This window comes from Hyla sarda, chromosome 2 (genome assembly GCF_029499605.1).
Source record: "Hyla sarda isolate aHylSar1 chromosome 2, aHylSar1.hap1, whole genome shotgun sequence".
Classification (NCBI taxonomy): domain Eukaryota; kingdom Metazoa; phylum Chordata; class Amphibia; order Anura; family Hylidae; genus Hyla; species Hyla sarda.
The window spans coordinates 513,980,840-513,995,812 of record NC_079190.1 but is presented as its reverse complement, the minus strand read 5'-3'; the positions used below and the strand labels follow the sequence as shown (position 1 = coordinate 513,995,812).

At 44.8% G+C, this 14,973-nt stretch overlaps 1 protein-coding gene across 3 annotated transcripts in view; it reads left to right on the top strand.

Moving 5' to 3' along the window:
* LOC130357300 (uncharacterized) overlaps positions 1 to 14,973 on the top strand; it is a 55,820-nt gene that overhangs the window by 25,982 nt on the left and 14,865 nt on the right. The gene's annotated exons all lie outside the window — the stretch shown is intronic.

The window sequence follows — 14,973 nt, the reverse complement described above, 5'->3', positions numbered from 1 at the left end:
TATATCCTATCTGATCTGAGCCCCTTCTCTATATCCTATCTGATCTGAGCCCCTTCTCTATATCCTATCTGATCTGAGCCCCTTCTCTAAATCCTATCTGATCTGAGCCCCTTCTCTATATCCTATCCTATCTGATCTGAGCCCCTTCTCTATATCCTATCTGATCTGAGCCCCTTCTCTATATCCTATCTGATCTGAGCCCCTTCTCTATATCCTATCTGAGCCCCTTCTCTATATCCTATCTGCCCTGAGCCCCTTCTCTATATCCTATCTGATCTGAGCCCCTTCTCTATATCCTATATGCACTGAGCCCCTTCTCTATATCCTATCTGATCTGAGCCCCTTCTCTATATCCTATATGCACTGAGCCCCTTCTCTATATCCTATCTGATCTGAGCCCCTTCTCTATATCCTATCTGATCTGAGCCCCTTCTCTATATCCTATCTGATCTGAGCCCCTTCTCTATATCCTATCTGATCTGAGCCCCTTCTCTATATCCTATATGCACTGAGCCCCTTCTCTATATCCTATCTGATCTGAGCCCCTTCTCTATATCCTATCTGATCTGAGCCCCTTCTCTATATCCTATCTGATCTGAGCCCCTTCTCTATATCCTATCTGATCTGAGCCCCTTCTCTATATCCTATCTGATCTGAGCCCCTTCTCTATATCCTATCTGATCTGAGCCCCTTCTCTATATCCTATCTGATCTGAGCCCCTTCTCTATATCCTATCTGATCTGAGCCCCTTCTCTATATCCTATCTAATCTGAGCCCCTTCTCTATATCCTATCTAATCTGAGCCCCTTCTCTATATCCTATCTGATCTGAGCCCCTTCTCTATATCCTATCTGATCTGAGCCCCTTCTCTATATCCTATCTGATCTGAGCCCCTTCTCTATATCCTATCTGATCTGAGCCCCTTCTCTATATCCTATCTGATCTGAGCCCCTTCTCTATATCCTATCTGATCTGAGCCCCTTCTCTATATCCTATCTGCTCTGAGCCCCTTCTCTATATCCTATCTGCTCTGAGCCCCTTCTCTATATCCTATCTGCCCTGAGCCCCTTCTCTATATCCTATCTGCCCTGAGCCCCTTCTCTATATCCTATCTGCCCTGAGCCCCTTCTCTATATCCTATCTGCTCTGAGCCCCTTCTCTATATCCTATCTGCCCTGAGCCCCTTCTCTATATCCTATCTGCCCTGAGCCCCTTCTCTATATCCTATCTGATCTGAGCCCCTTCTCTATATCCTATCTGATCTGAGCCCCTTCTCTATATCCTATCTGATCTGATCCCCTTCTCTATATCCTATCTGATCTGAGCCCCTTCTCTATATCCTATCTGATCTGAGCCCCTTCTCTATATCCTATCTGATCTGAGCCCCTTCTCTATATCCTATCTGCTCTGAGCCCCTTCTCTATATCCTATCTGCCCTGAGCCCCTTCTCTATATCCTATCTGCCCTGAGCCCCTTCTCTATATCCTATCTGATCTGAGCCCCTTCTCTATATCCTATCTGCTCTGAGCCCCTTCTCTATATCCTATCTGCCCTGAGCCCCTTCTCTATATCCTACATGCACTGAGCCCCTTCTCTATATCCTATCTGATCTGAGCCCCTTCTCTATATCCTATCTGCTCTGAGCCCCTTCTCTATATCCTATCTGATCTGATCCCCTTCTCTATGTCCTATCTGATCTGAGCCCCTTCTCTATATCCTATCTGCTCTGAGCCCCTTCTCTATATCCTATCTGATCTGAGCCCCTTCTCTATATCCTATCTGCTCTGAGCCCCTTCTCTATATCCTATCTGATCTGAGCCCCTTCTCTATATCCTATCTGCTCTGAGCCCCTTCTCTATATCCTATCTGATCTGAGCCCCTTCTCTATATCCTATCTGCTCTGAGCCCCTTCTCTATATCCTATCTGATCTGAGCCCCTTCTCTATATCCTATCTGCTCTGAGCCCCTTCTCTATATCCTATCTGCTCTGAGCCCCTTCTCTATATCCTATCTGATCTGAGCCCCTTCTCTATATCCTATCTGATCTGAGCCCCTTCTCTATATCCTATCTGATCTGAGCCCCTTCTCTATATCCTATCTGATCTGAGCCCCTTCTCTATATCCTATCTGATCTGAGCCCCTTCTCTATATCCTATCTGATCTCAGCCCCTTCTCTATATCCTATCTGATCTGAGCCCCTTCTCTATATCCTATCTGATCTGAGCCCCTTCTCTATATCCTATCTGATCTCAGCCCCTTCTCTATATCCTATCTGATCTCAGCCCCTTCTCTATATCCTATCTGATCTCAGCCCCTTCTCTATATCCTATCTGATCTCAGCCCCTTCTCTATATCCTATCTGATCTCAGCCCCTTCTCTATATCCTATCTGATCTCAGCCCCTTCTCTATATCCTATCTGATCTCAGCCCCTTCTCTATATCCTATCTGATCTCAGCCCCTTCTCTATATCCTATCTGATCTCAGCCCCTTCTCTATATCCTATCTGATCTCAGCCCCTTCTCTATATCCTATCTGATCTCAGCCCCTTCTCTATATCCTATCTGATCTCAGCCCCTTCTCTATATCCTATCTGATCTCAGCCCCTTCTCTATATCCTATCTGATCTCAGCCCCTTCTCTATATCCTATCTGATCCCCTTCTCTATATCCTATCTGATCCCCTTCTCTATATCCTAACTGATCTGATCCCCTTCTCTATATCCTATCTGATCTGATCCCCTTCTCTATATCCTATCTGATCTGAGCCCCTTCTCTATATCCTATCTGATCTGAGCCCCTTCTCTATATCCTTTCTGCTCTGAGCCCCTTCTCTATATCCTATCTGCTCTGAGCCCCTTCTCTATATCCTATCTGCTCTGAGCCCCTTCTCTATATCCTATCTGCTCTGAGCCCCTTCTCTATATCCTATCTGCCCTGAGCCCCTTCTCTATATCCTATCTGATCTGAGCCCCTTCTCTATATCCTATCTGAGGCCCTTCTCTATATCCTATCTGATCTGAGCCCCTTCTCTATATCCTATCTGAGCCCCTTCTCTATATCCTATCTGATCTGAGCCCCTTCTCTATATCCTATCTGATCTGATCCCCTTCTCTATATCCTATCTGATCTGAGCCCCTTCTCTATATCCTATCTGATCTGACCCCCTTCTCTATATCCTATCTGATCTGAGCCCCTTCTCTATATCCTATCTGCCTCCGCCCTGTCTTTTGCCCCTGTCTGCAGCCCCTCTATTCCTCCAGGAACACTCTTCTGCCTGCAGCTTCCAGGGTTCAGCATGTACTGGTGGGGGATGATGTCTCCAGGCTCAGCTTCTTTTCTCCAGCTCCTTCTGCAGCAGAACTCCATCCACACAGCACAGGAGCTCAGGCTGAGGGGTGTAGTACTGCGTGCAGACACTGGGGGCATCTGCCAGAAAGTCAACTCACATTGTCTGTTTTTAAATAATTTATTTGCAAATTCTGGTGGAAAATATGTATTTGGTCAATAACAAAACCTCATCTCAATACTTTGTTATATCCCCTTTTTTGGCAATGACAGAGGTCACATGTTTTCTGTCTTCACAACGTTTTCACACACTGTTGCTACTATTTTGGTCCATTCCTCCATGCAGATCTCCTCTAGAGCAGTGATGTTTTGGGGCTGTCGCTGTGCAACACGGACTTTCAACTCCAGCCAAAGGTTTTCTATGGGGTTGAGATCTGGAGACTGGCTAGGCCACTCCAGGACCTTTGAAATGCTTCTTACGAAGCCACTCCTTCATTGCCTGGGCGGTGTGTTTGGGATCATTGTCATGCTGAAAGACCCAGCCACGTTTCATCTTCAATGCCCTTGCTGATGGAAGGAGGTTTTCACTCAAAATCTCACAATACATGGCCCCATTCATTCTTTCCTTTACACAAATCAGTTGTCCTGGACCCTTAGCAGAAAAACAGCCCCAACGCATGATGTTTCCACCCCCATGCTTCACAGTAGGTATGATGTTCTTTGGAAGCATCTCAGCATTCTTTCTCCTCCAAACACGACAAGTTGAGTTTTTACCAAAAAGTTTAACTTTGGTTTCATCTGACCATATGACATTCTCCCAATACTCTTCTGGATCATCCAAATGCTCTCTAGCAAACTTCAGACGGGCCCCGACATGTACTGGCTTAAGCAGAGGAACATGTCTGGCAATGCATGATTTGAGTCCCTGGCGGTGTAGTGTGTTACCGATGGTAGCCTTTGTTACTTTGGTCTCAGCTCTCTGCAGGTCATTCACTAGGTCCCCCGTGTGGTTCTGGGATTTTTGCTCACCGTTTTGTGATCATTTTGGCACCACGGGGTGAGATCTTTTGTGGAGCCCCAGATCGGGGGAGATTATCAGTGGTCTTGTATGTCTTCCATTTTCTAATAATTGCTCCCACAGTTGATTTCTTCACACCAAGCTGCTTGCCTATTGCAGATTCAGTCTTCCCAGCCTGGTGCAGGTCTACAATTTTGTTTCTGGTGTCCTTCGACAGCTCTTTGGTCTTGGCCATAGTGGAGTTTGGAGTGTGACTGTTTGAGGTTGTAGACAGGTGTCTTTTATACTGATAACAAGTTCAAACAGGAGCCATTAATACAGGTAATGAGTGGAGGACAGAGGAGACTCTTAAAGAAGAAGTTACAGGTCTGTGAGAGACAGAAATCTTCTTGTTTGTAGGTGACCAAATACTTATTTTCCACCATAATTTGCAAATAAATTATTTAATAATCAGACAATGTGATTTTATGGATTTTTTTGGATTTACGGATTTTTTATGGATTTTATGTATTTAGTCAGACACAATTGGTGGCTGACTAAATACTTTTTTGCCCCACTGTTTATTATGTTTAATAGAGAGAGAACCTGTCATGTAATAATAATAATAATACCATTATATATAATGTGTAATAGAGAGAGAACCCGTCATGTTCTGTGTAATAGTGAGAGAACCCGTCATGTTCTGTGTAATAGTGAGAGAACCCGTCATGTTCTGTGTAATAGAGAGAGAACCCGTCATGTTCTGTGTAATAGAGAGAGAACCCGTCACGTTCTGTGTAATAGAGAGAGAACCCGTCACGTTCTGTGTAATAGAGAGAGAACCCGTCACGTTCTGTGTAATAGAGAGAGAACCCATCACGTTCTGTGTAATAGAGAGAGAACCCGTCACGTTCTGTGTAATAGAGAGAGAACCCGTCACGTTCTGTGTAATAGAGAGAGAACCCGTCACGTTCTGTGTAATAGACAGAGAACCCGTCACGTTCTGTGTAATAGACAGAGAACCTGTCATGTAATAATAATAATACCATTATATATAATGTGTAATAGAGAGAGAACCCGTCATGTTCTGTGTAATAGAGAGAACCCGTCATGTTCTGTGTAATAGAGAGAACCCGTCATGTTCTGTGTAATAGAGAGAACCCGTCATGTTCTGTGTAATAGAGAGAGAACCCGTCACGTTCTGTGTAATAGAGAGAGAACCCGTCACGTCCTGTGTATTAGTGAGAGAACCCGTCATGTTCTGTGTAATAGTGAGAGAACCTGTCATGTCCTGTGTATTAGTGAGAGAACCCGTCATGTCCTGTGTAATAGAGAGAGAACCCGTCATGTCCTGTGTAATAGAGAGAGAACCCGTCACGTTCTGTGTAATAGAGAGAACCCGTCACGTTCTGTGTAATAGAGAGAGAACCCGTCACGTTCTGTGTAATAGAGAGAGAACCCGTCACGTTCCGTGCAATAGAGAGAACCCGTCACGTTCTGTGCAATAGAGAGAGAACCCGTCACGTTCTGTGTAATAGAGAGAGAACCCCTCACGTTTTGTGTAAGAGAGAACCTGTCATGTTCCGTGCAATAGAGAGAGAACCCGTCACGTTCTGTGTAATAGAGAGAGAACCCGTCACGTTCTGTGTAATAGAGAGAGAACCCGTCATGTTCCGTGCAATAGAGAACCCGTCACGTTCTGTGTAATAGAGAGAGAACCCGTCACGTTCTGTGTAATAGAGAGAGAACCCGTCATGTTCCGTGCAATAGAGAACCCGTCACGTTCTGTGTAATAGAGAGAACCCGTCATGTTCCGTGCAATAGAGAGAGAACCCGTCATGTTCCGTGTAATAGAGAGAGAACCCATCACGTTCTGTGTAATAGAGAGAGAACCCGTCACGTTCTGTGTAATAGAGAGAGAACCCGTCACGTTCTGTGTAATAGAGAGAGAACCCGTCACGTTCTGTGTAATAGAGAGAGAACCCGTCACGTTCTGTGTAATAGAGAGAGAACCCGTCACGTTCTGTGTAATAGAGAGAGAACCCGTCACGTTCTGTGTAATAGAGAGAGAACCCGTCACGTTCTGTGCAATAGAGAGAACCCGTCACGTTCTGTGCAATAGAGAGAGAACCCGTCACGTTCTGTGTAATAGAGAGAGAACCCGTCACGTTCTGTGTAATAGAGAGAGAACCCGTCACGTTCTGTGTAATAGAGAGAGAACCCGTCACGTTCCGTGCAATAGAGAGAACCCGTCACGTTCTGTGCAATAGAGAGAGAACCCATCACGTTCTGTGTAATAGAGAGAGAACCCGTCACGTTCCGTGCAATAGAGAGAGAACCCCTCACGTTTTGTGTAATAGAGAGAACCCGTCATGTCCTGTGTAATAGAGAGAGAACCCGTCACGTTCTGTGTAATAGAGAGAGAACCTGTCACGTTCTGTGTAATAGAGAGAGAAACCGTCACGTTCTGTGTAATAGAGAGAGAACCCGTCATGTTCCGTGCAATAGAGAACCCGTCACGTTCTGTGTAATAGAGAGAGAACCCATCATGTTCCGTGCAATAGAGAGAGAACCCCTCACGTTCTGTGTAATAGAGAGAGAACCCGTCACGTTCTGTGTAATAGAGAGAGAACCCGTCATGTTCCGTGCAATAGAGAGAACCCCTCACGTTTTGTGTAATAGAGAGAACCCGTCATGTCCTGTGTAATAGAGAGAGAACCTGTCATGTTCCGTGCAATAGAGAGAGAACCCGTCACGTTCTGTGTAATAGAGAGAGAACCCGTCACGTTCTGTGTAATAGAGAGAGAACCCGTCATGTTCCGTGCAATAGAGAACCCGTCACGTTCTGTGTAATAGAGAGAGAACCCGTCATGTTCCGTGCAATAGAGAGAGAACCCGTCACGTTCTGTGTAATAGAGAGAGAACCCGTCACGTTCTGTGTAATAGAGAGAGAACCCGTCACGTTCTGTGTAATAGAGAGAGAACCCGTCATGTTCCGTGCAATAGAGAACCCGTCACGTTCTGTGTAATAGAGAGAACCCGTCATGTTCCGTGCAATAGAGAGAGAACCCGTCACGTTCTGTGTAATAGAGAGAGAACCCGTCACGTTCTGTGTAATAGAGAGAGAACCCGTCACGTTCTGTGTAATAGAGAGAGAACCCGTCACGTTCTGTGTAATAGACAGAGAACCCGTCACGTTCTGTGTAATAGACAGAGAACCCGTCACGTTCTGTGTAATAGACAGAGAACCCGTCACGTTCTGTGTAATAGACAGAGAACCCGTCACGTTCTGTGTAATAGACAGAGAACCCCTCACGTTCTGTGTAATAGAGAGAGAACCCGTCATGTTCCGTGCAATAGAGAGAGAACCCGTCACGTTCTGTGTAATAGAGAGAGAACCCGTCACGTCCTGTGTAATAGAGAGAGAACCCGTCACGTTCTGTGTAATAGAGAGAGAACCCGTCACGTTCTGTGTAATAGAGAGAGAACCCGTCATGTTCCGTGCAATAGAGAACCCGTCACGTTCTGTTCTGACTGTTTTCATTTCATTAATCGTTTTACTCATTTCAGTTATTTCATGTTTACAAAATACAAAGTAACATAAACTGTGAGCGAATGGACAAATTCACAGATATTATGTATAAACCTGTAGTGAATTGTTCACAAAAACAGAAAAAACAGGACGTTTTTTTTGTTTTTGTTGCAACTTAACCCTTTTTTTTCCCCAATTTTGATGTTTTGCCTTACATTTGCCCACAACTTTTTATGAAGGCATTTTAATTTTACTTTATGTTAATTTTATTTTTACCATATAATTCTGAGGCCATTCTAAATATATTCTAGTGACACAATTCCAAATCTGGCTGATTTTTGTTTTGTTGACTATACAAAGCAAATATAATCTGTGCTGTGCAATGATTTTGCCCCCTATAACTTTTTGTTATTTTTCTAGGGTGAGGACGGGTTTCTTTGTGTGTGTTTTTTTGTATTTATGTCTGTGACCACATTAAATCAGGAATGTGAAATATGAATAGTTGGGAGACAACTTCGCCTTCGACAATATCAAATACACTGCTCAAAAATTAAATAAAGGGAACAATTAAACACCACAATGTAACTCCAAGTCACTGACACTTGTATGAAATCCCACTGTCCACTCAGGAAGAACACTGATTGACAATCAATTTCACATGGAACAGACAACACGTGGAAATTATAGGCAATTAGCAAGACACCCCCAATAAAGGAGTGGTTCTGCAGGTGGTGACCACAGACCACTTCTCAGTTCTTATGCTTCCTGGCTGATGTTTTGGTCACTTTTGAATGCTGGCGGTGCTTTCACTCTAGTGGTAGAATGAGACGGAGTCTACAACCCACACAAGTGGCTCAGATAGTGCAGCTCATCCAGGATGGCACATCAATGCGAGCTGTGGCAAGAAGGTTTGCTGTGTCTGTCAGCGTAGTGTCCAGAGCATGGAGGCGCTACCAGGAGATAGGCCAGTACATCAGGAGACATGGAGGAGGCCGTAGGAGGGCAACAACCCAGCAGCAGGACCGCTACCTCCACCTATGGGCAAGGAGGAGCAGGAGGAGCACTGCCAGAGCCCTGCAAAATGACTTCCAGCAGGCCACAAATGTGCATGTGTCCACTCAAACGGTCAGAAACAGACTCCATGAGGGTGGTATGAGGGCCCGACGTCCACAGGTGGGGGTTGTGCTTACAGCCCAACACCATGCAGGACGTTTGGCATTTGCCAGAGAACACCAAGATTTGCAAATTCACCACTGGCGCCCTGTGCTCTTCACAGAGGAAAGCAGGTTCACACTGAGCACATGTGACAGATGTGACAGAGTCTAGAGACGCCGTGGAGAACGTTCTGCTGCCTGCAACATCCTCCAGCATGACCGGTTTGGCAGTGGGTCAGTAGTAATGGTGTGGGGTGGCATTTATTTGGGGGGCCAGACAGCCCTCCATCTGCTTGCCAGAGGTAGCCTGACTGCCATTAGGTCCCGAGATGAGATCCTCAGACCCCTTGTGAGACCATATGCTGGTGCGGTTGGGTTCCTGCTAATACAAGACAATGCTGGACCTCATGTGGCTGGAGTGTGTCAGCAGTTCCTACAAGAAGAAGGCATTGATGCTATGGACTGGCCGCCCGTTCCCCTGAATCCGATTGAGCACATCTGGGACGTCTCGCTCCATCCACCACAGACTGTCCAGGAGTTGGCGGATGCTTTAGTCCAGGTCTGGGAGGACATCCCTCAAGAGACCATCCCCCACCTCATCAGGATCATGCCCAGGCGTTGTAGGGAGGTCATACGGGCACGTGGAGGCCACACACACTACTGAGCCTCATTGGGACTTGTATTAAGGACATTACATAAAGTTGGATCAGCCTGTAGTGGGGTTTTCCACTGTGATTTTGAGTGTGACTCCATATCCAGACCTCCAGGGGTTGATACATTTCATTTCCATTGATAATTTTTGGTGATTTTGTTGTCAGCGAATTCAGCTATGTAAAGAGGAAAGGATTTCATACTATTAGTTCATTCAGATGTAGGATGTGTTAGTGTTACCTTTATTTTTTTGAGCAGTGGATTTGTTGTTGTTTTTTTTCTTTTTTTATCATGAGATTTATTTTTTTATTTTTCATTCCTGGTGGTGTAAGGTAGTAAAAAGATCAATGCGTTAAAGGGGAACTACGTAAATGACATTTTATCGCCTCTCCCCAGGATAAGGGATACATGTCTTATCAGGGGGGCTGACGCCCCAGTGTTCTGAAGCTTGTGTATTTCCTGCTCTCCCATAGAGATACATGGAGGGGGCTTGTCGACCACCGCTTTGTGCATTAGATGAGCCAAGTTGGAAATCCCCCCCCCCCCCCCCTTTCATCAGACACTTTTTTTCCTATCCTGTGGATAGGGGATAAGATTTAATGTACCAGAGTTCTCCTTTAATGACTCATGGAGTAGGATAGTTATTGAGTAGTGTTGCTCGCGAATATTCGCAATTCGAATATTATTCGCGAATATCGCATATTCGCGAATATAGCGCTATATATTCGTAATTACGAATATTTGTTTTTTTTTCTTCACAGTACACATCACAGTGATCATCCCTCTCTGCTTCCAGCTTGTGTGGTGTAAAGAAGGCTGTAATACTACTGTGTGAGACTGGCGCGCGGAAATTCGCATATGCGAAAAGTAACATATGCTAATTTTCGCATATGCGAATTTTCGCGTATGCTAATGTTGTATATGCTAATATTCACATATGTTAATTTTCGCATACGCGAATTTGCGCATATGCGAAAATAAAACGAGAATATAACGAATATGCGAATATTCGCGAATATATGACGAATATTCGCCCATATATTCGCGAATTCGAATATGGCCTATGCCTTTCAACACTATTATTGAGTTAATGTCTGCATCCCTGGTTGTCTAGGGCATTTAATGGGTTAATGTGTATATCAATCATAGGCTAGGACACTTAAGGAGCTGGTGGCCTAGGGCAATAAATGTGTCCATGACTGTATGTCTAGTGGTCTAAAGCAATCAGGGAATTATTGTTTAAATTACTAGTAACATAAGGCAGTGAAAGGGTTAATCACTTACTAAGTAGACCCACCGACAGCTCACCTCCGCCACCTGCACCTGTGCGCGGGTCTCATCACCACGTGTATGCACCAAACGAAGAAAGACGGTCCAGCCCAAGGTTGCAGGTAAAAGCAGTTACTTTCTTTATTGGGTAGTATTCAGACAGGACAACAGCCGACGCGTTTTGGACCTACACCCGGTCCTTAGTCATGGCATTAATGTTTTTTTTTTTTTTTTTTTTTTTTTTTTTTTTATGTATCCCTGGTGGTCTAGGGCTAAAAATGGGTTAACATTTTTATCCCAGATAGTCTAGCGCAGAGAATGGGTTAACGTGTATATCTCTGGTCGTGTAAACAAATTTGTGTTACAGGAAGCTGAACACTGACCATTCAGCTCCTTGATTTGCTACCTTTACATCTGCGGAGGATTTGGAGAACAGCAGAGATCAGAAATCCCTTGCACAGAAACCCTGGTTAATGTATATATCCCTAGTGGTGTAAACAAATTTTGTGTTACAGGAAGCTGAACACTGACCGTTCAGTTCCTTTTTTGCTCCTTGCACACTTCTGTACCTTTATGTCTATGTGGGGGATTTGGAGAACAACAGAGCTCAGAAATCCGTTGCACATAAACCCTGGTAAATGTGTATATTCCTAGTGATGTAAACAAATTTATGGTACAGGAAGCTGAACACTGACCATTCAGCTCCTTGATTTGCTACCTTTATGTCTATGTGGAGGATTTGGAGAACAACAGAGCTCAGAAATCCGTCGCACATAAACCCTGGTTAATGCGTGTAATCCTAGTGGTGTAAACAACTTTATGATACAGGAAGCTGAATACTGAGCAGTCTGCTCCTTGTTTTGCTACCTTTATGTCTATGCGGAGGATTTGGAGAACAACAGAGCTCAGAAATCCCTTGCACAGAAACTCTGGTTAATGTATATATCCCTAGTGGTGTAAACAAATTTGTTTTACAGGAAGCTGAACACTGGTTGTTCAGCTCCTTGTTTGCTCCATGTTTTGCTACCTTTATGTCTATGCGGGGGATGTGGGGAACAACAGAGCTCAGAAATCCGTCGCACATAAACCCTGGTAAATGTGTTTATTCCTAGTGATGTAAACAAATTAATGGTACAGGAAGCTGAACACTGACCATTCAGCTCCTTGATTTGCTACCTTTATGTCTATGCGCGGGATTTGGAGAACAACAGAGCTCAGAAATCTGTCGCACATAAACCCTGGTTAATGCGTGTAACCCTAGTGATGTAAACAACTTTATGATACAGGAAGCTGAACACTGAGCAGTCTGCTCCTTGTTTTGCTACCTTTATGTCTATGCGGAGGATTTGGAGAATAATAGAGCTCAGAAATCAGTCGTACAGAGACCCTGGTTAATGAGTATATCTCTAGTGGTGTAAACAAATTTGTGTTACAGGAAGCTGAACACTGGTTGTTCAGCTCCTTGTTTGCTCCATGTTTTGCTACCTTTATGTCTATGCAGGGGATTTGGAGAAGAACAGAAATCATAAACCCTGGTAAATGTGTTTATTCCTAGTGATGTAAACAAATTTATGGTACAGGAAGCTGAACACTGACCATTCAGCTCCTTGTTTTGCTACCTTTATGTCTATGCGGGGGATTTGGAGAAGAACAGAGATCAGAAATCCATTGCACAGAAACCCTGTCACATTGCACAGATGCTGGTTGTGAGTGTTCGCTGCAGGTGGAGCTCCCCTTTATATTGAGACCCCTTTCTGTGCAGGTGACTCCGCAGCTCCTAATGGTTTGTGACAGGCGATGAGTTAATCTCCGGGCGTTTGTCTGGTCTCTGCTGAGTCTGCGGATCTGGAGGGAAGCGCTCGCTGTAGTCACAGGTAGGAGTGAAACCTGAGTTGTGTGAGAACAGCGCGGCCCATGTCTGCTGAGTGGGGAGAGCCGGTGACATCACAGTCACCCCCCCCCCCCCCCCCACCCTGTAAATGTGGCTGCACCCTGCCAAATCCTTATCCTGGGCCTAGTCCCGCTCACACAGCTGCAGGATGTACAATGTGTCAAAGTGGATTTAAAAAAAAAAAATCTAGGGCACAGGGGGAACTAAAAACCCCAATACTTCTCACAGCTGAGGGTTTGTTACAATTATATCCAGTCTATGGAATCGTCTGTGACTTGTTTGCTACAATGTATCGGTCCAGGCTGATTTGCTCACCAAGGATTACCTAGACCAGTGCACCCCCAGCTTTTCAAAACTACAACTCCCAGCATGCCCGGACAGCCGTTGGCTGTCCGGGCATGATGGGAGTTGTAGTTTTGCAACAGCTGGAGGCAACCTGGTTGGGAAACACTGACCAGGAAAAAAAAACTTTTTTATATATATCAACTGGCTCCAGAAAGTTAAACAGATTTGTAAATTACTTCTATTAAAAAAAAATCTTAATCCTTTCAGTACTTAGGAGCTTCTGAAGTTAAGGTTGTTCTTTTCTGTCTAAGTCCTCTCTGATGACACGTGTCTCGGGAAACGCCCAGTTTAGAAGAGGTTTGCTATGGGGATTTGCTTCTAAACTGGGCGTTTCCCGAGACACGTGTCATCAGAGAGGATTTAGACAGAAAAGAACAACTCAACTTCAGAAGCTCATAAGTACTGAAAGGATTAAGATTTTTTAATAGAAGTAATTTACAAATCTGTTTAACTTTCAGGAGCCAGTTGATATATAAAAAAAGTTTTTTCCTGGATAACCCCTTTAAAAAAAAAAAAAAAAACTTCTGTGAAAAACCTTTACAGACCGGACACTTCTCACAGCTGAGGGTTTGTTACAATTATATCCATTCTATGGAATTATTTGTGACTTGTTTGCTACAATGTATTAGAGACTTGCTACAATGTATCGGTCCGGGCTGATTTGCTCACAAAGGATTACCTAGACCAGTGCGCCCAGACCCAGCGCACCCCCAGCTTTTCAAAACTACAACTCCCAGCATGCCCGGACAGCCAACGGCTGTCCGGGCATGCTGGGAATTGTAGTTTTGCAACAGCTGGAGGCAACATGGTTGGGAAACACTGGCCTGGACTTAAAAAAAAAAAAAAAAAAAAAAACTTATGTGAAAAACCTTTACAGACCGGACACTTCTCACAGCTGAGGGTTTGTTACAATTCTATCCATTCTATGGAATTATTTGTGAGTTGTTTGCTACAATGTATCAGTCCAGGCTGATTTGCTCACAAGGGATTACCTAGACCAGTATTTCTCAACCAGGGTGCCTCCAGCTGTTGCAAAACTACAACTCCCAGCATGCCCAGACAGCCGAAGGTATGGGGTCTAGGAGGCTCCCACAATGCACCAGCTGTCCGGGCATGCTGGGAGTTGTAGTTTCACAACAGCTGGAGGCACACTGGTTGGGAAACACTGGCCTGGACTTTAAAAAAAAAAAATCTTCTGTGAAAAACCTTTACAGACCTGACACTTCTTACAGCTGAGGGTTTGTTACAATTGCATCCAGCCTTGTGGAATCCTCTGTGAGTTGTTTGCTACAATGCATTAGAGACTTTCTACAATGTATCAAAGAATGGCCCAGACCATTGTTTCCCAACCAGGGTGCCTTCAGCTGTTGCAATACTACAACTCCCAGCATGCCCGCACAGCCGAAGGTATGGGGTCTAGGAGGCTCTCACAATGCACCAGCAGAACTATGAATGCAGCTCCGGATGTGGCTGGAGTCTATGCCTGGAGTTCAGTGCTTTGCTATGTAAGGATACGTTCACACGCGCTGATTTTTTTTTTTAGCGGGTTTTCCACTGCGTATTTGAAAGTGGACGGGCTCTTCTTGGCTTTCCGCCGCAGATTTTCTGCGGTGGAATTTACGCTGCGGAAAATCCGCCACAGTCCCTACTAACATCAATGGGGCTTGCGGTGGATTTTCCAGTGTACATTCCGCCGCGGAAAATCGGCTGCGGACGTTCACACGCGCTGGTTTTTTAGCGGGTTTTTCCGCTGCGTATTTGAAAGTGGGCGGGCTCTTCTCGGCTGTCCGCTGCCGATGCGGAATGTACACTGGGGAAAATCTGCCGCAAGCCCCATTGAAGTCAGTAG